The sequence below is a fragment of the Monodelphis domestica genome, chromosome 1 (genome assembly GCF_027887165.1).
Source record: "Monodelphis domestica isolate mMonDom1 chromosome 1, mMonDom1.pri, whole genome shotgun sequence".
NCBI classification, from domain to species: Eukaryota; Metazoa; Chordata; class Mammalia; order Didelphimorphia; family Didelphidae; genus Monodelphis; species Monodelphis domestica.
Window position 1 is genome coordinate 140,482,102 of NC_077227.1, and position 23,505 is coordinate 140,505,606.

At 34.0% G+C, this 23,505-nt stretch overlaps 1 long non-coding RNA gene across 1 annotated transcript in view; it reads right to left on the reverse strand.

The window, feature by feature from the left end:
- Positions 1 to 23,505, reverse strand: part of LOC103103821 (uncharacterized) — a 66,329-nt gene that overhangs the window by 41,786 nt on the left and 1,038 nt on the right. Inside the window, exons 2-3 of the long non-coding RNA XR_008913887.1 lie at positions 12,207 to 12,264; positions 1,412 to 1,478 (exon numbers count right to left, since the gene is read on the reverse strand). This is a non-coding gene — a long non-coding RNA (uncharacterized LOC103103821). The remainder of the gene's footprint in view (positions 1 to 1,411; positions 1,479 to 12,206; positions 12,265 to 23,505) is intronic.

The following is a 23,505-nucleotide window of genomic DNA, read 5'->3' on the forward strand; positions in this document are numbered from 1 at the left end:
TCTTTTTGGGTCTCCCCCTTTCTGCTTTTCCTTAGATTGATTTATAGAGATATTACTTTAAGTTAGTGTAGTGCAAGAAAATAAGAAACAAGGTGTTGGGGGGGGGGGAAGACTTGAGGCACAAAGCCTCTGACCAAATACCTTTGAAAACCAACTACTGGAAAATATAGTTGTTAAGGCTTCTCTTATCCCTCCATCCTACTGCCTAGTTCCTCTAACCCCTTTGTTCTCCGTCTCTTCAAATAAATATCAGTTTATGTTAGTTGAGTTTGGTTGAGGTTTTCATAAGAAGATAGAGGTTGGGTGAATAGTGAACAAGACCAAAGTAAGTCTTGTTTCATCTGTGACAAGCAAAGATTCAGTTTGTCACTGAGCTTTATAGGGAAGATTTCAATAACAAAAACTCTTGCCCTTGAAAGGACTGTCTGAGATAGAACATCCTTCCCAGCAGTTGAGCCCACATTGAAGATTCAGGGATATAGTTTGTGGAGTATCCTTGGGAAGAGAGGAAGACAGATTCCTCCTTCTCTCTCTCTCTCTCTCTCTCTCTCTCTCTCTCTCTCTCTCTCTCTCTCTCTCTCTTTCTCTCTCTCTCTCTCTCTCTCTCTCTCTCTCTCTCTCTCTCTCTTCTCTCTCTCTCTCTCTCTCTCTCTCTCTCTCTCTCTCTCTCTCTCTCTCTCTCTCTCTTTCTCTCTCTCTCTCTCTCTCTCTCTCTCTCTCTCTCAGGTCACCCAACCTTGGGGAAGGAGAGACACAACCATCTTTCCTCAGACCTTTCAGTTTTTCCTCACATCCCTTTTTCTTCACATCTCCCTTCAATCTCTCACTGGAGAAACATATCCATGCAGTGGTTTATGACCTTTGTTCACCCCTCTCCATTAGTAAGAGGAGAGGCTCAGTCTCCTTTCTCCTCCTCTTACATTTAAACTCTATGTATCCATGCCAAGAAATACTGTGTCACACTTGGGCTTCACAATATTTTTTTTTCCTATCTCAAGGTTTATATTTGCCATTTGTACTGTTACCTTTGATTTTAAACTTTGTATACAACACATTCTATAAGCAAGGGCTCTTTTCACCCTGACTACAAAATCTTATATTAATAAATATTACAAATGGATTTGTTTATTTGGAAATTAAATACCTTTTATTTTTAAAGATAAATATAAGTCCAATAGTATTCAAGTTTTCTTCATGGCGTTGATAAGAAGAAAAATAATTTGAGGGGGAAATATTACCTTAAATTGTATATTGTTACCTCCTTCTCCCACATTGCAGTTAATGCAAACCTTTGATTAGACCTCTGAAAAAGCCCACACATTCAATAATTTGAAGCAAAAGGTTAATGGTGTTATTACAACTATTATCCCTTTTAAAATCATTATCCTCTTGTTTTTTATATCTATATTACCTTCACCTTTCCATGAACCCACTTTACCAGCTGTTTCCCTCTGTCATAAAGTTTGCTGAACATCATCCTAGGAATAGAATAAATGCCATGTTTTATCAGTTGAGCCTAAGGGACTTTGAAGCTTCTCATAATCAAAACTGTAAAGAAAGCTTATTCCAAAGTTTCTATTTTGATTTTGGAAATTGCCCTTAAGTGAATTATATACCTAATATCAAAGAATATAACAATTTAAGAGTATATGAAAATTTCCCAATTATAAAGTTTAACAAATTGTCTAAGTAAGCAAGCCAAAGGCTTACGAGTAATGTATTATGCAAGAAATGACCAACTTGCAGAAAGTAAAAGATTTTGGCAAAGAGAGAGATATTCATTTTTCTGATTTGTTGTGTGAGATATCTTTTCTTTAATATTGATGATGGGGCATATTAAAGTGATGTTGATGCTTCTTATAACATAAATGGCAGAACTAGAAAGGGCCAGTTAGGCTTCACATTCTGAATTTTTAAACAGTCCTTATAACACCTTCAAAAATATCTTACACATCTTTTATATCTTATTGCCATAAATATTTCTCTGACAATGTGTTCCTCCCAATGAATATTAATAAATATAGAGGGGCAGTGAGGGGCTTAGTGGAAAGAGCACTAGGCCTGAAGTCAGGGAGACCTCAGCTAAAATTCAGTTTCAGAGACTTACTAATGATGTGAGCCTAGGTAAGTCTTCTAACCCTATTTGCCTCAGTTTTCTCATCCATAAAATGAGCTGGAAAAGGAAATGGCAAACCACTCTAGTATCTTTGCCAAGAAAACGCTGAATGGGGTCACAAAGAGTCAGACAGGACTGAAACTAAACAAAACAACAATAAGTATAAAATAAAATTATGAACCATTAGGTAGTCTAAAAATTATGATAGACCTGCTATGTTTATGTAAGTATTCTACAACATACTCAATAGTTCTTGGCTATATGAGTGGCCAATATCCTATTATATTTATGTGTTTAAGAAAATAATCAAGTTTCTAGTTTCTTAGTAATAAGTTATTTGAAATGCAAAATTTGTCATCTCATATTAAACTAGCATGATATTTGTGGGATGGTGGCCAGTTCAAATTAGTTCAGTTTTATGTGGCCCAGAATGATTTGTTTGTTTGATGATATACCTCAGCAGTTACCTCCACTCCAGAATCCATTCCCCTTGTTCCACATCAAATATTTTTGTAACTTATTCTTAATATGAACAATCCTTCAGTCCTCAAGTGGCTTCTGTGAGGCAGGGGCTAAACCATCTCTGCTCTCAAGGAATTTATACCTTGTCAGAGGAGACAGACTATAAATACTAAGTATATACAAGGTATTTTTAAAAGAAGGTAATTTTTTTTCAAGGAATGCACTAGAAACTGGAGGATGGAGAACAGGGAAAAGTTTTGTGCAAAGATTAGTGTTCTGACTAATTAAAAAATATATAGTCATTTTAAGAAGTAGAAATGAAAAAGGATCACATTCCATGCTTGAGGGACATAGTCTACGAAAAAAAAATTGAGATTACAATATAGTGTTGTGTGTAAAGAACAGTAAAAGAGTCAACTTGACTGGAGCATAGAGTATATAATATGTATTTATGTGTAACAAGGTAAAAATTAGGTTGGATTCAGATCATGAAGAATTTTAAATGAGGAGCTTATATTTTAACCTAGAGGTGATGGGTTGTTATTTGAGTTTTTTGAGGAAGAGAGTGATATGGTCAGACTTCAGCAGCTGCCTATGGATTATACTCAGAAGGGATTTGAAACAGGGATAGCAATTAAGAAACAAGTGCATTAATGAGATGGTTTGAGGGCCTGAACTAGAATGGCAATTTTGTGAATGGAGGGAAGGGAATGGATATGAGAGATGTTGTGAAAATAGAACTGATAAAGACTTGGCAACTGATAGGATGCATGAGATAAAGAGAAGTAAGGAGTCAAGGATGATTCCATTGTTGTGAACCTTGGTGCCAGGAAAAATGGGAGTACTTTTCAAAGAAATAGGGAAGTTATATTCAAGTCAGAGAAAACCCATTTTAAATATATATGTATGTTATTTTAATATTAAAAGATGTTCCTAATGAAGAATGTGCATATTTTAGATATAATAAAGGAGTTTTCAATAAAAAAAATTACTGGTTTATTTTTTAAAATAAAAAGTATAATGATACCTTTAATTTTTTATCTTAAATTTAACAATAAAACATTTCCACGTGAAAAGTAGAATAGGAAGATTGCATAAGAAACTGATATTTCTTGTGCATAGCTTGTTTTTTTAATGTATGTAATTATTCAACAGGAAGCTTGAAGAGTCCCAAAGAGGACTCAAGAAGGCAGGAGCTTTCCCACTTTTTCCCACTCTGCATCATTGCTTTCCCAGAGAAGGGCATTCAATTCCACTAGTCCATTATCAATGATCTTTGGGCAGGGCAGGTATTATATATATACATATAATTTTTTTTAAATCCTTACCCTCCAGCTTAGAATCAATTCTTCGTATTGGTTCCAAGGCAGAAGGGTGGTAAAAACTAGGAAATGAGGGTTAAGTGACTTGCCCTGGGTCATTTTTGAACCTAGGACCTCCTATCTCCAGGCCTGGCTCTCTATCCATTGATGCACCATTATATTATGTATCTATCCATTCTTTTTGGGGGGTCACCATGTTATTTATCTGTTTAGATGATCATCTATTTTATTTAAATAGTTTTGATAATTACTGCTAAATAGTACAATCTGAGTTCTATTAGGTTTCTGGCAGATCTCACCTTTTTTGGGTTTTTTCATTATATACCTTGAGAATCTTGAACTTTTGAGGCTGCAGAGAAATTGCATTGCTATTTCATTCTAGGTACTTAAAGTAATCCACTGGTATTTTGACTAGAATGACATTGAATAAATAATTTAGATAAATATCTTTGATATTATATTAGCAAAGCCTGACCATGAGCAATTAAAATCTCTTTACTTATTTAGGTGTGTCTTTGTCCTTAAAGCATTCTGTAATGTATTAATACAGTCTATATACATGTCTTTGTATGTAAACTGACAAATATTTTACAAATTCTATGGTTATTTTGTAGAGGGAGGGAAACAGAGATAAAGAAATTAATTATATGGGTACATGTTACATCCTATATAAAGGTTTTTTCTTTTGTTATTGATATGGTTAATTTATTAATATGATCTCTTATTTTTATAGTTTTCTCAATTTTGAGTCAACATTAAATTCCTTGAGTAAATTCTAAATGGTGACAGTATACAATTTTTTAGCACGTTGATATAGCCTCTTTGCTAATATTTGATTTGTAAAGTTTGCATCAATATTAAATAGTGATATTGGTCAATAATTTTCTTTCTCTCACTTGTCCCCTTCTGGTTTGGTATAAAACTATATTTCATGGACAGACTATTTTAGGATCACTTCCATGCTCATTTGCAAATACTTTCTTTGATATTCAATTAGTTATTCTTTACATATTAAAAAGAATATTTTTGTAAATATATGATAACATACATGTAAACATGTAGTCTTGAGATTTTTTCTCTTATAGTTCATTAATGGCTTTTTCTTTAAGACATACTATAGGCATATGAGTATTTTGTGTATTTTAGGAGGTTTATCCCTAAATATTTTATTGTGAGAGGGACGACAAAAGTGCCTACCTAAAGACATGGTATCAAAGTCTAGTTGATTAAGAATAGAAAGAGAAAGGTAGAGGGCAGCTAGGTGGCTCAGTGGATTGAGAGTCAGGCCCAGTAATGGGAGGTCTTGGGTTCAAATTTGGCCTCAGACACTGCCTAGCTATGTAACTGTGGGCAAGGTAACTCCCATTGCCCAGCCCTTACTACTCTTCTGCCTTAGAACCAATACACAGTATTGATTCCAAGACAAAAGGTAAGGGTTTAAAAGAATTTAAAAAAAGAAAAAAAAGGGAACAAAGATAAAAGTATTTAAAAATGGCTGCCCTGAGGCCTTTGCTCAAAAAAAGGTTCCATGTGAGATTCACCAATGAGACAATTAAACAGTAACAAAATAAATCTTTTTACCAGCAATTTGACTTATACTATATTTTTCCTTTTGTTTAGATATGTCTAAAACTAAGAGAGGGACACTAAAATCTATAATTACTGTTATTTTTTATTCTTGTAATCAGTTAATGTCTTCTTTGTGAATTTAGATAGTAAGCCATTTGAAACCTGTAAATCTATTATTGATATTGGCTTGTTGTCAATGGCTCCATTCAAACTGATATAATGTTTTCTTTATCTTTTGTTATGTCTTGATGTTTTTTGTTTTTATATTAAATATTTTCATTGCATTACTGCAGTTCCTGTTTTTTTAAAATATTACCTAATACATAGTATATTTTGTTTCATTCATAATAATTCTATAATTTTCTTTAAGTATTTTTTATAAGGAATGGATTCTGGATTTTTTTTTCTTATGCAATGTCAGTCTCTTTAATTTTATTAGATTTTTCCATCTATTCATATTTAAAGTTATTATATATTGGTTTATATTTTTCTCTACTGTCTCAAACATTTTTTCTGACTCATTTTTTGTTGTTATTGTCTCCTTTCTCTTTAAAGACACTTTATTTGGGGGGGGGGGTTCTATCACTTTTATCTCTTTTATAATTTTTTATTTCTTTAGTTATTTTTTGTCAATCTACTTTAAGGCAATTATATTTCCACATGTCTTTTCCCCTCACATTCCAGCTCCTCTCACTCCCATTTGTTATCATTTTCTTAGTTTGAGAATTAAATTAAATTATTTATCCTGTTGTGGTTCCTTATTCTTTTGGGGATCCATAGAGTTTCTGCCTCATTAGATGTTGGTCCAATTTCTTTTGTCTCACAACATTTATTTAGAAATTCTTCAACTCCTTTAGATATTATGGCTTTAATATTTTTCATATTGATGTGTCTACTTGTGCTTAACAATTTCAATTGTTTTCTTCCTCCTAAGATCTTTGGTGATTTCAGTTGTTATTGTTTTTCTTATATTCTCCTACCACTCACTTTCTCACCCCTTTCACTTTGATGGTGAATTCCTGAAGGCTTGATTTATCTTAGTCTCCTTCCATGTTGGTGAATTCACTTTTCAATGGTCTCAGGCCCTTCTCTAAATGATTCCTTGGAGGACAGAATTTACCCTACCTGGATATTAGTCTCTTTTCCTTCAGGTTTAGTGTGGCCACACATGCACAATGGTAACCCGTCCCATTTTCCTCTGTTCTTTGGTTCTGAGTGTTGAGTGCTGCTCCAGTGTGCTGGTACACCAAGACATTTCCTCTTTCCTATACCCTCCCCTTTCCCTGGGAAGGGATGGGCAAAGTTGAAGAGTAGCTTTTTGCCACAGAATGGTAAGTTGAGGGGAAAGGAGGGGATAATGGCGAAGACTGCAACAGGATCAAAGAAATTACTGAGTAGATCCCAGAGTATTCACCCATGTATCAAGTTATATTGTCCTGAAGAACATGAGATCTTGAGGGGGAGTTAGTCTTGAATGAGCAACTGAAGTTGGGGATTAATTTTCTTTGCTGTGTAATCCTCTATGTTAAGTTAGATTTCTTATTCCATTCCTTTTTGTCTTGACCTGTGGAGACAGCTGTAATTACCTTACCTGTTGTGCATAATTCTTTTCTCAAGAGTTCAAGAGGACTATATGAAATGTCAAGTTCTCCATCTTGTTGGTCACGTAACAGGCTGTAATTTCTCCTTGGATTTCATTGTCATCATTTCATCCCATGCTCTTTCTCAATCTTCGTTATAGTAGCTGTGCAAGAGAGCTGATTTTCTCTTGCTCCTCCATCTTGCCAGTCAGTTGGATTTTATTAAAAACATGTTAGTGTATCCTTTTATCCAAACTCTTATGAAATGGATTTATAAACAAAAGAAAATGTATTTATTTTAATGAAATATATTTTATAGTGCAACATCTACTATACAAAGGGAAATGCAAAATAGCTTTTGTATTCAAAACATCAGTTAATGATGTCTTATTTTGCAAATATACTCACAGAAGAAATGCCATAACATTGTGCTGAGATATTAGAAAAATAAATGTAATACTTTCCAATACTGTGCTCTGGAAAGAGAAAAGGCAGGTAGGTTTTTCTTCAAGCAGTAATAGTGCCATGAGAATCTGAATCATTACAGGTATTATCCTGAAATTTCCAATCATACTCCCCTACCAAAGCATTTATTAACAGATACTTAGAAAATCAAATTTAAAAATAAACTAGAGAAAAGTAGGATTAAAAGCAACTTCTTTAAGTCTCTCTATATTCACTATATGAAAGCCTTACCATAACAATTTGAATGCTTTTCTTTATTGTGTATCAATATTGTAACTTGTAACAAAAATATGTAGAATTAAAATTATTTTTCACTGATTTTACATAATCATTTAGAAGACAAATAATTTCTGTAGTTCTAAAGCCTTTTCTTTCTTTTTTCTCCCAATGTCTCCTAAAAGCTGGTAGGGGAGGAAATGAACAAATCCAAGAACATTAATGGCAATGAAGGAATATCTTTTAAGACCTCTTAAATCATTCTTCAGGAAAGGTGCTACATGAATACAAACTCACAGCAATACCACTCCCAAAATAATATAGAAAAGCAATTTTCTGTGATGGACTCATTGTCTGGTAACACTTTCATTTGGCACTAGACTTATATGCCAGAATAGGCCAAAGTTTTTGGCAGATGGACTAAATATTCAAATTCAGGCTAAGTTCCACAACTGTCTCAGGCCTGCTGCTTCCTATTGACATATGGCAACTTCAGGCTGCTGACTCTGCTTGCCCATCGATTTCAGGAGAATTTTATAGTCACTCTTGGCATTAGATAGTTAATTATTTCCACTTTCTGCAAGTCACGTTTCTTTAATAATCCACTATAACAATCAGAGGTAACAGAAGAAGGCAATTGTATCTTCAGTTGTTCAAAATGTGAAATCATTGTTAGAATGTGTGCCAGCTAAACACATTAAAAAGTCCACTGAATGTTTGAAGTATGGTAATTGTACAGATGGCCCAAGTGACAAAGAGCCATATGCTGCCGAAAGGTGTTCACTCTGGTCATTCTTGGGCTATTTCTAAAAAAGAAATTAATCATTGGTTTATTAACCTAAAATTCTGGCAATTACCTGTTGCTTATCTGATGGTCATGAATTTACTGATGAAATGCTCTTCTTCCCATGTATCAGCCAACAATTTTTTTTTTTTAAACTGAGGACAAGCTATATAATTAGCAATGTGCTTAGCTACTTCAATAAGACAGGATTTGAAGAAGGCCTATGATCTCATCAATGTAAGTCTCCTGTCCAATGAGGGAGATCATAATCTATTCTTACCCTCTCATTCTATGTGATTTTTGATCATAACCTCTCACAAATCCACCACAGAGTGTCTTATCACCCAACATTCTGGGGGCTTTCCTTCTTATTTGTGGCATTGTTTGTCTATTGGTGTAGAAAGTAAACTATTCATCAATTATCCATCTCTTACCATATGACTATCCTGTCTTCTTTTTTAGTCATAAAATATTATCATGGCATTCTTTATGTCATAGAATATGTGGCTTGCAATATGTGTCAGCCTAGTCATGCTTATCACATGTTTTCACTGCCTTTCAGATGATCCTCAGCTTTAGTTCTTCAAAGGTTATATAGTTTCATGACTCATAACAATCTTTCATTACAAGAAAAATACTAGGGTAATATGAGCTTTTTTTAAAAGAACACTACAGTTTAACAATGATAATCTTGCCTACCCTCTTCTTCCCCCTTAATTATGGGTCCATCTCATTGTTGTTCATCTCCAGGGCCAGTCCTGGATAGATAGATATAGATATATGTGAACAAGATCTATAGGTTGTTCATTCAACTATATAATCATAATCCAGACAAAATAGGCATCTAATTTTTTCCCTCTCTATGCATTTTAGGTCATTAATTGCTGATATAATTTAGAAGATTATATAGTGCTAACATATCTCACATATCTTCAAGTAAGAACACCTGTCAAACATCAGCATCCTCTTCTTTTTTGGACAATATATTGCATATTCTCCATGACAGCAACCTTGTCTCTCTTTTGAATGCCTCATATGATGCTAATTATCAAACAAACTTATGGCTATTACATCCATAGCCACCCAGAACAAAGAGTGGGCTGGCCAGAAAATCCTCTGGGATTTGTAGTTGTCTCCTTTTCCTCTTGGGATAAAAGAGACTCATGAGATTTAGCACTCAGTACTCAGAGTGGAGGTAAAGGAAAGAGTTGGATTTTTTTAGACATAGAGGAGGGCATGAGGACAGAGGAAAGGAGTAGAGAAAAGTGGCTATCATTTGATGGCAGCAGTGCAACAATGGAAGGCAGTGACAAGGACATCCCCAGTTTCCTTTTTTCAGAGATTTGAAAGGTAGCCTCTACATGAATAAGCATAGACATGTCCAACTCAAGGGTGTTTGCTGGGTATTCATCCCAGTAGTAGGAATGCTGAGAGAAAACACAATAGTAGGAATGAATGGTTCCCATCCTACCCTGGCCTTACTTCTAACTAATTATGTGTTTTAAAAATTTATCAGAAGATTATATTTGCTGAATTTCTATATTAATTTTGAACCCTGGTGACTAATATTATCTTTAAGTTGCCTGGAGTCTTTTGTCTGTAGCATAAGGGTATGGGATGGCATTGGGAACCATTCAAGAGAGAGAGACCTTTCTTAGCATGGGGCTGGAAGCTAACCCCTCATCCCATTGTTACAAAGTTCTGCTCTCTAAATAGAGGTAAAAGCATGAGTCCCCAAATAAGAGCAAAATTACTATAGGCTCTATTGCATAAATGTACCTTGTAGATATGAGTCAAGGTCATACATCTTTTTAAGGAATTAAATATTATTTGACCTGTACAGAGGAGACACCCTAGAGGCTAATTCCACAAATTGTGAAGTGGCATTTGAGACAATCATTATTGATACTCTTTAGGATGATTTCTTTCAGGAGGGGTTCAAAAAGCCTGTTCATTGTATATCTTATTATCTTCACCTTTTTCTAATTTTTGAGACTAAGTCCCTCAACACCCTCAAAATTATGTCATCTCTAGCAAACATATACTTTATTTAGTTTATACATGTATATTTGCTTTTTTTCATCCTTGTTTTCTTCAAAGATATTTCTACTTCTTCCAAGAGAAAATCTGGGGCTGGATTTCATTGTCCTTAATGATGAAAAATATTATAAAATATTACAAAAATTTTTGGATCTTTTAAATTTGTAATTAGTTTCTTTCTTCCTAGTTTAATTTTTATGTACTATTTATAGGCCTTCACTTGGTTGAATCTCTTAAGAAGTCTTCTCTAAGTAGATTTTTTCTTTCCATTCCCTTCCTCCTGTGTAGTGATATAATCTTACCCCACCTTTCTTCATAAAATTTTATAAACTTATTTGTATTTGAAATATGTATAGCCCTTGGCAGTGATATGTTTCTGGTTGACAAGGAGATCAAATGTTTATAGATAAGGCAGTTTCTAAATTATTTTGGTAGCCTTGTTAACATAATTGCATGTAAACCTATGAAACTTGGGTACTATGGGAAAGAAAACAATGGTAATTCACAGGCTCTGCATACAAGGAATACAGTGATACATAAACTATATAAATCTGCTTTTGAGTTAATCAGTATTCTAAATCTAATCCAACAGGTATATAAGCAATTGGTATATTTAGTGAGACCTATATTAACTCAAAATAGAAACTATATAATTTTTTCAGTAAGATGTTAAATGTTGTTGTCCTCAATAGATGTCCTCAATATATATGAATTTGAAAAGCCATGTTTGTATTGTTAAAGGGAATTTTGTATTTTCACTCTGTCTCATTAGGAGCAGAAGTTTTAGGTTAGAGGAAGGTTTTACTTTGTACGCTGTCTCCATAAGAGGCAGAAACAGACAGCTTTGACCATCATTTTAAGAAGAAAGAACAGAGAGATCTTGTTTCTGGCTCTTTAAGAGGAAACCATAAATCCAGTGAAGGAAGTCAGTTAGGGTCTCCATTTTGCTTTGACTTTGGTTGGAAAGGAGTAGGAAAGTGCTGGTAGAGTTTTCTCTCTATATCAGGAGAATTGGAAGTGAAGATTTCAGAATCTGATCATATAACATTGAAGTGGGAAAAAGTCAGGGACTGTGAAGTCTGTTATTTTCAGAAAGGACTGAGCAGCTGGACTGGCTGTCATTGGGATCTTAGGGAAGAGGAGTCCAGAGCTCTTCAGGTTTGCTCTCTGTCAAGAGGTCTCTCTTACAATTGACTTCTGGCAGATTTGGATTTCAGTTAAGGAGTCCATTATCAATTTAAGGTTCATCGTTTAGCATAGGTTAGTTAGATAGAAAAATATTATTGAAGATAGTGAGAATAGTTTAAGGAGGCTTGCTTGCAGGCAAGAAGAAGCTACAAAGAAAGCAGTTAGATGGGGGGCGGTATTTATATATTTTTAGTACCAGGAATAGAATTTTAAGATACATTTCCTATTTTCTCACTCTTGTTTCCTGTCCCTGCTTCTCCTCATAGAAAAAATAAATAAGGGTTGTATCAAACTTTTCAGGACATTTATCAACCACCCACAAAATAATTTAACCCCTAACAACCCTCAAAAAATAGGTTTAATATAACAGCTTGAGCTTATCAATCATGACTTCATTTTGCCCATAACAATATGGTTTTCATGCCCTCAACTTAAGGTGGGGAGGAATCAACAGAAATGTTTACCTTGCATAATAGGCATAAATGAGGAGTTCAATGAAAGTGTCTTTATTGTACTTCTTTTCTATAATGAGGGTCAGAAACAAAGATTAGTATTAGAGAGGAAAGCTGAAGAGACAACCAGCAATCAATATGTATGGAGTTGAATATATCTACTAGAGTTCTACTAAGCATTGGCTCCTCTAATCAATTTAACTGACACTCATCTATGCCTCCTTATTCCATGTCTCTTCTTGTCTGTATCTCTTCCTCCTCTTTATCTCTGACAGTCAATCCCTTTGCAATGATTTTCCACCTTGTGGAAAGACATATTAAATGCTATACTTATTGGCTTATCCATTTCCCTGTGCTAATGAAGTTTAACCTTTATACATGAAATATTAAATGTAAACACTAATTTTATTAATAAATTATATCTGTCATCTTCCTTTTTTCTAGTTCTCACACACACAAAGAGACTTCAAGCCTGACAAATTGGTCTTTCACTACGAATCAGTAATGGGAGAAATAAGTAATTCTAGTTCATTCAGCTATCTATTTTTGTATAACTCAGCAAAAATCACTATTCTTCATTAAATTATGGTGAAATTTTCTCTAGTGTAAGTGATATGTATCATCTTTCTGTGGAAGAGAGAGAGATTGGAAAGCCTGTCAGTCAAATGAGAAATATTCTGATTTGGAATGTTACCGGGAAAGGTAGATGGAAGCCAGACCAACTATTGGCTGAACCTTTTGGTATTTCGTAAATAGATGTTACAATTTGAATTTTCTCAGGTTCTTCTTCTAGATGTTCTAGGTGTAGTAATGGATAATGTTTTAGTGAATTCTTGGGTAAATGCAAGTAAATTTTCCCAGATTTTTCACATTGCCAAGTCTTTTGAATCTTACACAAAAAATCCCATCCTAAAAGGTTATATGGACATGAGGGAATTAATAGGAAAGTATGATCTATGGTGAGAGGACCCAATTTGACCATAGTGCTTTTAAGCTCAGGGACTTGTTGTATCTGTCCCATAGTTCCAGCTACAGAAACAATACCCCCTATATAAACCATACCCTGGACATGATTTTGAAGCACCAGTATCTAAGAGAGCTTTATAGTTTTTTCTTTCCCATTAGGTTCTGGCTTCTGTGTAGCTAAGGTTTTTATTGCTATTGAATCACTGTTCATTTCTTTGCTACCCTCTGCCAGCTGTGTGGTTGAATCAGTTAAATCTTCCTGATTTAAATCATTTCCTATGAGATTTTTATCTGAGGTTGATTGTACTATATCCTCTACTTCAATGGAAAATGAATTCAACTTCAATGGAAAATGAATTCAAATTATATCTATGTTTAATCTCATATAATTTTATTTGGTCAGACCCCCTGCTTCTACTTAGAATATTGGTTTCAAGTCTGCCATTTGAATCATTGGTTGTTCTATCAGTTATTTCATCTGTTCAATTCACCTCCATTACTTCAAATATGATTATTATTTTCAAATGTAATGTCAGTCTCATTTTCATTAAATTTTGTGTTGTCTAAATCAGTCATTGCAGGATGGAAAATTTCAGCTTTAGGATTCAGATTAGATGTTTTTTCTAAGGAGTTCTATGCCATATAACTATTTGAAGAATTAACTGAGTTTTGTGGGATTTTGTTATGAAAATCTGTGAATGTTTTCAAAGTATTTAAATTTCTAGTAAAGGTAAACTCGTTGGTAACAGTGAACTTATGCTTTGATTTTCTACTACAGTCATTTTGCTGCAGGGGATTGAAATTTTGTTTCTCTGTATCTCTCACTAACTCCTACTTGAGTTTATATGATTTTTTCTGACTTTTTCTTTTACAAAATTTAATCCCTGTCCCCAATCTGCACTGAAAAAAGTTTTCCAAGAATGTTTTGACTTGATTTCTACTTTTTTCATGTGTGGTTACTATAGTTTTTTTCTAAGATTCCTATCTCTGTTGTTATTTGAGAAATGATGGTTTTAACTTCTTAATCAAACTGTTTTACCTGTCTCTGCCTGTCTCTTGATCTATTTCTTGGTTTATATTTCTCAGCACTCACAGATTTCATTTCCTGGACTAAATTTTCACTATTTCTTATCTTCTTATCTTCCCCTTAATTTTAAAAGCCGTCTGTCTTTCACTATTTTCTCTATCTCCATGTACCAAACCACATATATTATAATCCTGGTTTTATAATTCTCTTCTAACCATGTCAGCATATTTGGGTTTAGTCCCTGATTTTATAATATCTTTCATTACCTACAAATATACAGCATGTTGATTGGATTTCAAAGTACAATGCTCACAACATATGGGCTTTAGCTTATTATATTTTACTTTTATAACTTTGTTGTTATTAACTTCATACTTCTTTTTTAAAAAACAGTCTTTGATCAAGTGTCCTGTCTTATGGCAGAAAAAACATTGCCTAATCTCTCTTTGCACATCTCTTGGCTTATACACAGGTTTGGGGTATATTTTAACCATATTCAAATTCTTAATTTCCTCAGTTTCCTTGTCTCTCAAATTTTTCTGTGATTCTTCCAATTTTTGCTATAAAACTGCCAAATGTTTACTTTGATCTGTGTGACTCTCAAATATATATGATGCAACATCTTGCAACTCAATTAAACTCACAGTGTCATATTTAGGAAAATAATGTTTGAAAAAGTTTTTTAAGTGTGGTGTGCATTCTTTCAAAAATTGTCTCCTTACATGTGATATAGACTCTTCTGTGTTTGTTTCTATACCCATTATAGCTTCAGTCATCTCAGACAGGCGATTAATAAAGGAAGCTGGATATTCTCCTTTATTTTGCACCAATCTGCCAAATTATCCCCATGCATTTGGTTTTGAACAACACATTTTAATGGCTTGGAGCAAGTCCTCCCTGCATTTCCTCAGGTAGTTCATGCTGATGAGATTAGAGAAATCAGAGTCTTCTCTTTGCTCCTCTGTAGACCAACTAGTCAGTGCAGTTTCTCACCTAGTCTTATCAATGAATTGGAGATGCTCATGGGGCTAAAAATTTCTGCCAAAAGAAATTCCACATCCTGAAAACTGGTTTCAAAAATTCAGAAAGCACATTTCAGCTCCTTATGAGTTTTATAGGGCTCGTCTATAAACTTTAGAAACCTTTTTTTCAGGGAATCTAATTCCTGGATAGTAAATTGCCTATGAACCTTTGAATGCAATACACCACCTGTATTTGAAATCTTGGAAATGTCTTTGAATGGAAAAATTTTCTCAGTTTTGCTATTTGCCTTGGTGTCCTTGTCACTGTCATTGCCCTGTGCATTGGATTTTGCTTTCTTAGCCTTTCTGTCTTTTTCCTTGGGTGCATTATCTGCCTGACAATTTCCCTTATCCTTTATCTGAATTAACCCTTTTGCCTTCAGGAATTCTTTAAACATGTTCTTAACTAGAGTCTCTAAGTTTGTATCCACTACCATGATCTGTGCTGTTGTTTTAGGGATCACACATCTGTAAATGTTTTTAAGGTAAATCAGAGCCTGTACTGCAGCCATGGAAATGATGTAGATCTGTGTCAGAACTTGCCAGAGAATGGTTTCTTTTTGAAATGGCATCCAGAGTATGAACATAGTGGTGCTGCTTATGTATTCTACAGAATCTACAATCATATTTGTCATTTTGCTATATAAGATATTATAAACCCAATAGCCTGTAATAGCTGCCAGCACAACTACTTCACAGATCATGTGCTTAAACATTTTTGCCTTTAGGAATTGTGAAGTTCAGTCAGTCTGGGTGCCAAATTTTAAATTATATATCACCTTTCACAAGATGAACATAGAATTATATATTATATGATAATACATGTACATCCTATATCTTATAAACTGTAATCTTTGCGATGGGGGAAAAGAAGGAAGAAGGGAGAGAACATGGATAACAAAATGCCAGAAAATGACTTAAAATTATATCAACATGTAAAAAAATAATATTTTTAAAAGTAAATTATGGCATACAGTTCAAAAGATTCACAAATCTGCCATGAGTAAATATGTCAAAACCAAGATGCTCATAGTATTTCTAACATGCACGTTGAAAATGAGGAAATTGATGAGATATTTTGCTAACAACAAAATCATTGTTAAATGCTTTTCTGAGTAATAGATACAAAGTCAATTAAAGTGAGCAGAAAATATAAAAAATCTCTTAATTGGTAGGTTAACATTGAAATAGTAATTTTTGAAAATAGCTCATTATCTTATTTCCAATTATTGGCAATCTCTCCTTCCAAATTTTCACAGAGATTTGATGGCTTATAAAGTCTCGGTGACAAGTCAGATTCTAGGGTGTCATTTTGACTAATGTGAAAGTATTAGAAACTTCTTGGCCACTACTGTTTTCTGTGTTACTCTACAGATACTTTTTAAACAATTCTGAAAATGTGTTCTTCATCATAAATACTGATTTGGCCTGGCCTGGCAGATCCACTGTGCCCCAGGTTCATAGGGCTTAGGGATCAAATTAAAGGTAGTTATCAATTATTTCCATTATTAAAGATAATTTAAATATGTATATCTCAATCAGGCTAAGTTCAAAGATTTAACCTGAAAGTTTGTTTTTATTCTAATTATGTTATAAACCACATTCTAGGAATTCTTGGACAGATGTCATTGAATTTCCTTGGCCTTCCTTCAAAGGCTATGGGACAATGTTATTGTGGTATAAACAATAGACATTAATTAAGAGGTTAGGTCAATATAGTCACTCTTCAGGGCCTTGATTGCTACCTCAAGATTTGCCAAATATTAAGAATCAAAAAGGAAAGAAAGGGAGCTTAGAGTTAATGTACTCAATTTTCTTTGCAAAGTATAAACCAAAATCTTCAGCTGACAGTGTAAGTAGAGGGGCTACCAAAGGAGACTTGAAGAAAGACAAGGTTTGGAATAGGAGCTATAATTAATAGTGAGAAAACAATAGTTAAATGACTTTGACCAAGTCACACTACAGATCTAGTCTCCACCCAACCTCTTTCACCTCATGTGAATTTATTTCTTCTTCTGGAAAATTCACTCAAGCTTCTCTAAACTCCTTATCTCTGACTAAGACCCATAAAACATGCTATCTGACTGTCCTACTCTATGAATTAGTATGGTTTATCTAAAAAGGGTAAAGAGGGAGGATTCACAGTGTATTGACTTCTTACCTAAAGCCTGGGGTTGTTTTCTAGCTATACCCAGAGTCCCAGATGACCCAACCCTCAGGTTTACCTTCACCAAGTAGATTTGTGACAGGTGAATCTAAGGCAAGTAGTCTCTGTACTTCAGGGAAAGGCAAATCTCCTCCAAGACAATTCACCAACCAGGAATATCCTAATCTTTCCACAAGATTAGGGTTTCCAGGGGATGCCTGAGCAAAGAACCTCCTTACCAGCTCAGTAGAGAGCTAGATCTGGAGTGATAGTTACTTCCAATAAAAACTCTCAAAATCCTTTTCTCCTTGTTAGAATCTTCTCCCAGAGTTTGTGTCTAAATTCTCCTCCTCTCCTTTTAAAGCTAATCCATTCAATTTTCTTTATCCCTTACTTACATTCCTACATTGCCATAGCTACTTTGTGTTAAAACTGGAACTAGAACCCAACATTATCAAGTTTCTGGAACTCAATCTACATTGGGAATTTATTATATGCTTCTTGTCTACAAGGCATTATGTGATATACTACAGATAAAAAAACAAAACAGCCAAAAAAACTCTGTCCCCAAAGTCTTTATATTCTACTGTGGAGATTTTATATGTAAACAGTAAAATATATGATAATTTATTACTTTATTAGCAATGAGAGGGATCAGGAAAATCTTTCCATAGAAGATGACATGCTGAATGCTGAAGGAAATTAGAGTTTTTAACAGGCTGAGGAGCAGAAGTGAAGACATTCCTTTGTGAAGACATAGTGGTAGGTAAAAGATTCTGGGTACAGCCAGTAGGCCAAATCAGTTGGAATTTAAATCATCTCTGCTGAAGAAGCAATCTAAAAAAATTATTATAATTTCCATCTCTCCTATTATCTCATCATGTTTTTCCATTAGAATTATTTGTGAGTAACATATATTTGGAAGAAGAATGTTGTTTGGGTTTCTGTGCATGTGTATGTGAAACTGATAGAGCTATTTATCATGTGGTAATTTCAATTAGATTCTTCTGGAGGAGAAAAAAAGATATTAAAGGGCAATCATCTAGAACAAATAATGTTTGGTCACAGATGACTCTTTTTCATTGATTCTGACTCCTGTATACATTTAATTATGTTTATTTAAAATGCTTAATTATGACTTATCTTACATGTCTTTATTTCAAGTCTGATTGTTCACATGTTGTAATAGCAATGCCATCTCATGAGTTCATTTATTTAAAAAAAGTGTTCCTTGCTCTGCTCATTCTGTTATCTTAAATAATTATATAATATGTATAAGTAATGAAAAAATATGAGGAAATGAGATTAATTACCATCACCTTGATGGCAACATACATTTATGTGTATGTAAATATGCATTATTTATATGTGTAGTTTATGTATATATAGATATAGATGTGTGTGCATGCATAAAAAGAAGCAGAATGATATAGTAGCTAGAGAGCTAGCATTAGAGACAGGAAGACCAGCATTCAAATTCTGCCTTTTATAGGTATTGTCTGTGTGACCTTGAGTAAACCACTTCAGATCTCAGGTAATTCTTTAAGACTATAAACAGCAGAATACCTGCTAATCTACATGTGAAGAGTTCAGTCATTGGGAGTTCTCTATCTTAATCAAACCATAGGTTGTAAGATATATAGATATATATGATTCATACATGCCTGTAATTCTACATGTGTATATTATAATACAAGAAGCTAGGTGGCAGAGTGACAGTGGAGAGTAAGAAGTAAGGAATAAATTCATCTTCCTGAGTTCAAATCCATTCTCAGATATTTATTAGCCTTGTGACTCTGGGCAAATCACTTAACCCTGTTTGCCTCAGTTTTTTCATCTGTAAAATTAGCTGGGGAAGGAAACTTCAAGCCACTCTAGTGTCTTCGCCAAGAAAATCCTAAATGGAGTATCAGAAATGACTGAAAATGACTGAACAAAAACATACCATAATAAACACATATACAGGATACACATATGTATGTATATGTATGTTTGTGTATTTGTCCACACCCTTTCATTGATAAAGAGGGCTCTATGGGAAGAAATTCCCTCTGCCAATGTAGATAAAATGCTTTATATATTATGTTCTTAGAAAGATGAAGATAAGTAACTAATGGTGCAACATCTTGTCTTAAAAAAGTATCTTGGGCACTAAAAAGTAAAATAACTTGTGCAGTATTTGAACCCAAATTCTTCTTCCTTTATAGAACATCTCATGACACAATTTAAAACCCCACAAAAAGTATTTAAAATGAGCTAAGGGTGAAGAAAGAGAAGGAACAAGAGAGGGAGCACAGCAGAAACATAAAGTGGTTACAGAATGGGGAAGCTGGGTATATGGATGACCAACTTTGTCTATTTCACAATCTTCCCTATAATCAGTATCCTAAAAAAGTGGCAGAAAATGTCACATTTAAGAGATTGTATATTTTATGTAGAAGAGCAGCACAATGTAGCAGATAGAAAGTGAGCCTGAGAGATCAGGCTAACCCCTTATCTTCTAACTCACCCTACCTCTCAACATAAAAAACACACCTGGTATATATGTATGCTGATATGCCTATACTGTTGCAGTTGTGTATCACACACGCATAAGGAATGTATGCATATGTGCATATTAAATTTATTTTCTGGATCTGTACTTTGATAGGAGTGAGTAAGTCTTGGTGTGGAAATTTGTGCCACTAACACAAACTGGGAATATGCTGTGTCATTTGAAATCTTAGACGTGGCTGCTTAGATGCTAAGTGTCTCGTCCATGTTTATATCTGTCAGAGGTGGAATCTGAATGAAGGTTTGAATCTAATGTCCACTCTCCTTGTATATAATCTCTACAAGATATATATGGATTTATCTCTATGTAGATTATATACACTATATACAAGCTATAGTCAGTATCTCTATGTAAAATATACAATCACATGTAACCATCTCTGGGCTACCTTTTGCAGGATGGCTCACTATAATTTCTAGAGCTGGACCAACCATAGGAAAGTTTGCAAAATAGAGTTCATCATCAGTAGACCCAGCTTTCACTTTCTGTGACCATTTTGTGTTTCTGTAATATAATTTGCTTTTTTCCTTCTCTTCTCACCTCAATTAAAAATCTGCTCCTGGCTTTTTAAGTGTAGAATGAGTCATCCTGTACCTTAGCAAAGAAATATAGAATATCAGCAATCAGGTAGGGGAGGGTTTTTCTGGCCTTTAGATTTACAACAGCCCAAATTACTCGTGCTGCCTATTCTTAAGGTCAATTCTGTTGTCTGGGAAAATAGAGAAGTAAAAACCATTACGTTATGTGGCACAATTTTCTATTCTCAATTTTGCTGTTTTAAGGAGATATCCGCTAACTGAAGAATGGCTAAACAAATTGTGGTATATGTATATAGTAGATTATTACCACATTTTTATAGAATAATATATCTCCCTATTTTACAGAGGTGGGAGAATACATATTGGAATACCACACATGCTGTAATACTTAATGAGGGGTACAGTACACTTTTATAGGTTTTGGGGAGTATAGAGCAAAGACCAGAACAAAGAACAGGACTTCGTAGGCCAAGAACAAGTTATGACTGGTTAGAAGAACTTGAGGTCATGAATGATGAAATCAGTGATTGGCTGCCTCACTAATATATAGTGGGGATCGATAGCTAGATGGCACTTTGCACAAACATTTTTAGCTCAGGATTTCAGTGGACTACATGCTTAATATGCGTCAGTAGTATGACATGATAGTCAAAAACCTGTGATCATAGACTTTATTGATAGGACTAAGGCGATAATAATCCCATTCATTCTGACCTGAGCAGACTATTTTGAGAAAAGGCATTATTAAGTAGAAAAGCATCCAAAGGAAGGCAACCAGGAAAGCGAAGGGTAAAAGCCCCCATTCTTATTTAATTTGTTAAGCTGATCCATGATATATCGAAACCATGATATGCAAAGTCACAATGTGAAAGAGATACCAGCATATCAAATAATACTGTGGAGAGTTGGGATCTTTGTGCTTGTTTTTATTGAATAAGTTTCTAATGTATCTTCCTTCATTCCATATAATGGTTGCTTTTAAAAAGTGCTAGGCCTAGAGTCAGGAAGACCTGAGTTTAAATCTGACCTCAGACACTAATAGCTAGCTGAGTGACCTTGGACAAGTCACTTAACCTCTGTTTGTCTCACTTTCCTCAAGTATAAAAAGGAGATAATTATTGTACTTGTCCTACAGAGTTGTTGTAAGAATCAAATGAGATAATATTTGTAAAAAAAGTGCTCTGCATAGAATCTGGCACATAGTAGGTTCTATTTAAACGTTTGTCCCCAAATCTTCCACTTTTGACATTAGATAACATCCTTTGTAGCAGTGGATTGTTTTGTTTTGCTTTAACATAAATGAGTATTCTACTTTGTCACCGACTTTTTCTGTGTCTGTTAAAATAAAATGTGGTTTGGGATAGTTTTGTTCTTAAAATGGCTTATTATGATGATTGTTTTCCTAATGCTGAAGCATCCTTGCATACTTAGCATAATGAATCTTAGTCATAATGAATGTTTTTTTAGATGAATAGCTTTTTTTAATTGCTTTTAATTTGTGATATTGTTCTAAAGTTCTCCTTTATCTTTTCCTGGTTTAAGTAATAGATACATATTTATCTCATAAAATGAGCTCAGTAGAAGGCTTTCTTTCTAATGTTTTTGAAAATAATTTGTATAATGTTAGTATTAATTTTTCTTTAAAAGTTTGATAGAATTCTCTTGTGAATCACAGAACTAGTAGTTCTTTTCCAAGAATTTATTGTTTAAGATTTCAATTTGGTCTTCTAAAAGTTTGGCACATGGTTTGGAGTAAGGTGGAAGAATAATAATAACTCAAACTTCTATATTATTTTAAGGTACAATTGTAAAATAGGAACTGCTATGCTCTTTTAAAACTATGGTTCTAGGATTCTAGATATAGGATGAATTCAAAGAAAATGGAACATGGCTGATATTCTCTAATTTTTACTTCCTTATATTTGCTTTAAAATGAAATGTTTATTAAATTAGTTCAAGTGTGGGGCAGCTAGGTGGCTCAGTGGATTGAGAGCCAGGCCCAGAAATGGTTCAAATCTGATCTCAGCCACTGCCTAGCTGTGTGACCCTGGGCAAGTCACTTAATCTCCATTGCCTAGCTCTTACCAGTCTTTTGTCTTGGAACCAATAGCGTGTATTGGTTCCAAGACAGAAGGTAATGATTTTTAAATAAATTAATAGGTTCAAATGTTCAATAGAGGGTGAGAGTATAACTTGTCTTGCTTTGTTCCAAGAGACATCCCTAGGAGTAACGAACAGACTATGTGCTAGGAGGTTGAGGAGGGGAAAGATACAGATTTCAGGATGAAATATGTCCTCTAAGGATAAAGAATTTTCTTAGTCAAAACTATCTGACATTGGAATAATTTGCCTTGTGAAGTTGTGAGTTCTCTGTACTTAACAGTCTTTCAAGCAGAAACAGAGACCTATGGGTATCATGTAGGAAACTCATGAATTAGGAAGAGGTATGGGTTAAATGGCCTCTGAGATCCCTTCCAACTTTGATAGTCTATATTTTATTAAGATTTAGAATCTATAGATTTAGATTCTATTTGTACTTTCTCTTTAGGAAGTATTTTCCACCAAATTACCTTGAGATAGGTAATGGGAGTATTTCCATTTTTTTCAGAATAGGAATTAGTAAATAAGAGATTTGGAATTGTAAGGAATCATTGAATTCAACTTCTTCATTTAAAAAAGAGGAAATTGAAGCCCAGAAAAATAAAAAGTAATTTGCCCAACATCATATAGGAAATTAGGAGAGTAACATGTGGAAATATCATTGGCTCTGGAGTTATGACACTTGTGTTCAAATTCTGCCAGTGAATACTTACTATTTCTGTAAGCTTGAGCAATAAAAATAGCTAGTATTCATAGTCTTGAAAGAATTTTAATAATAATAGCTAACACTTAAATATTAAATTTAAATATTGCTTACTATGTCCTAAGTACCTTACAATTATTAGCTCATTTGACTCTCACAATTACCCTGTGAGGTAGGTACAATTATTATCACCACTTTACAAATGAAGAAACTGAAGTATACACAGGTCAAATGATTTGCCCAGGATCACATAG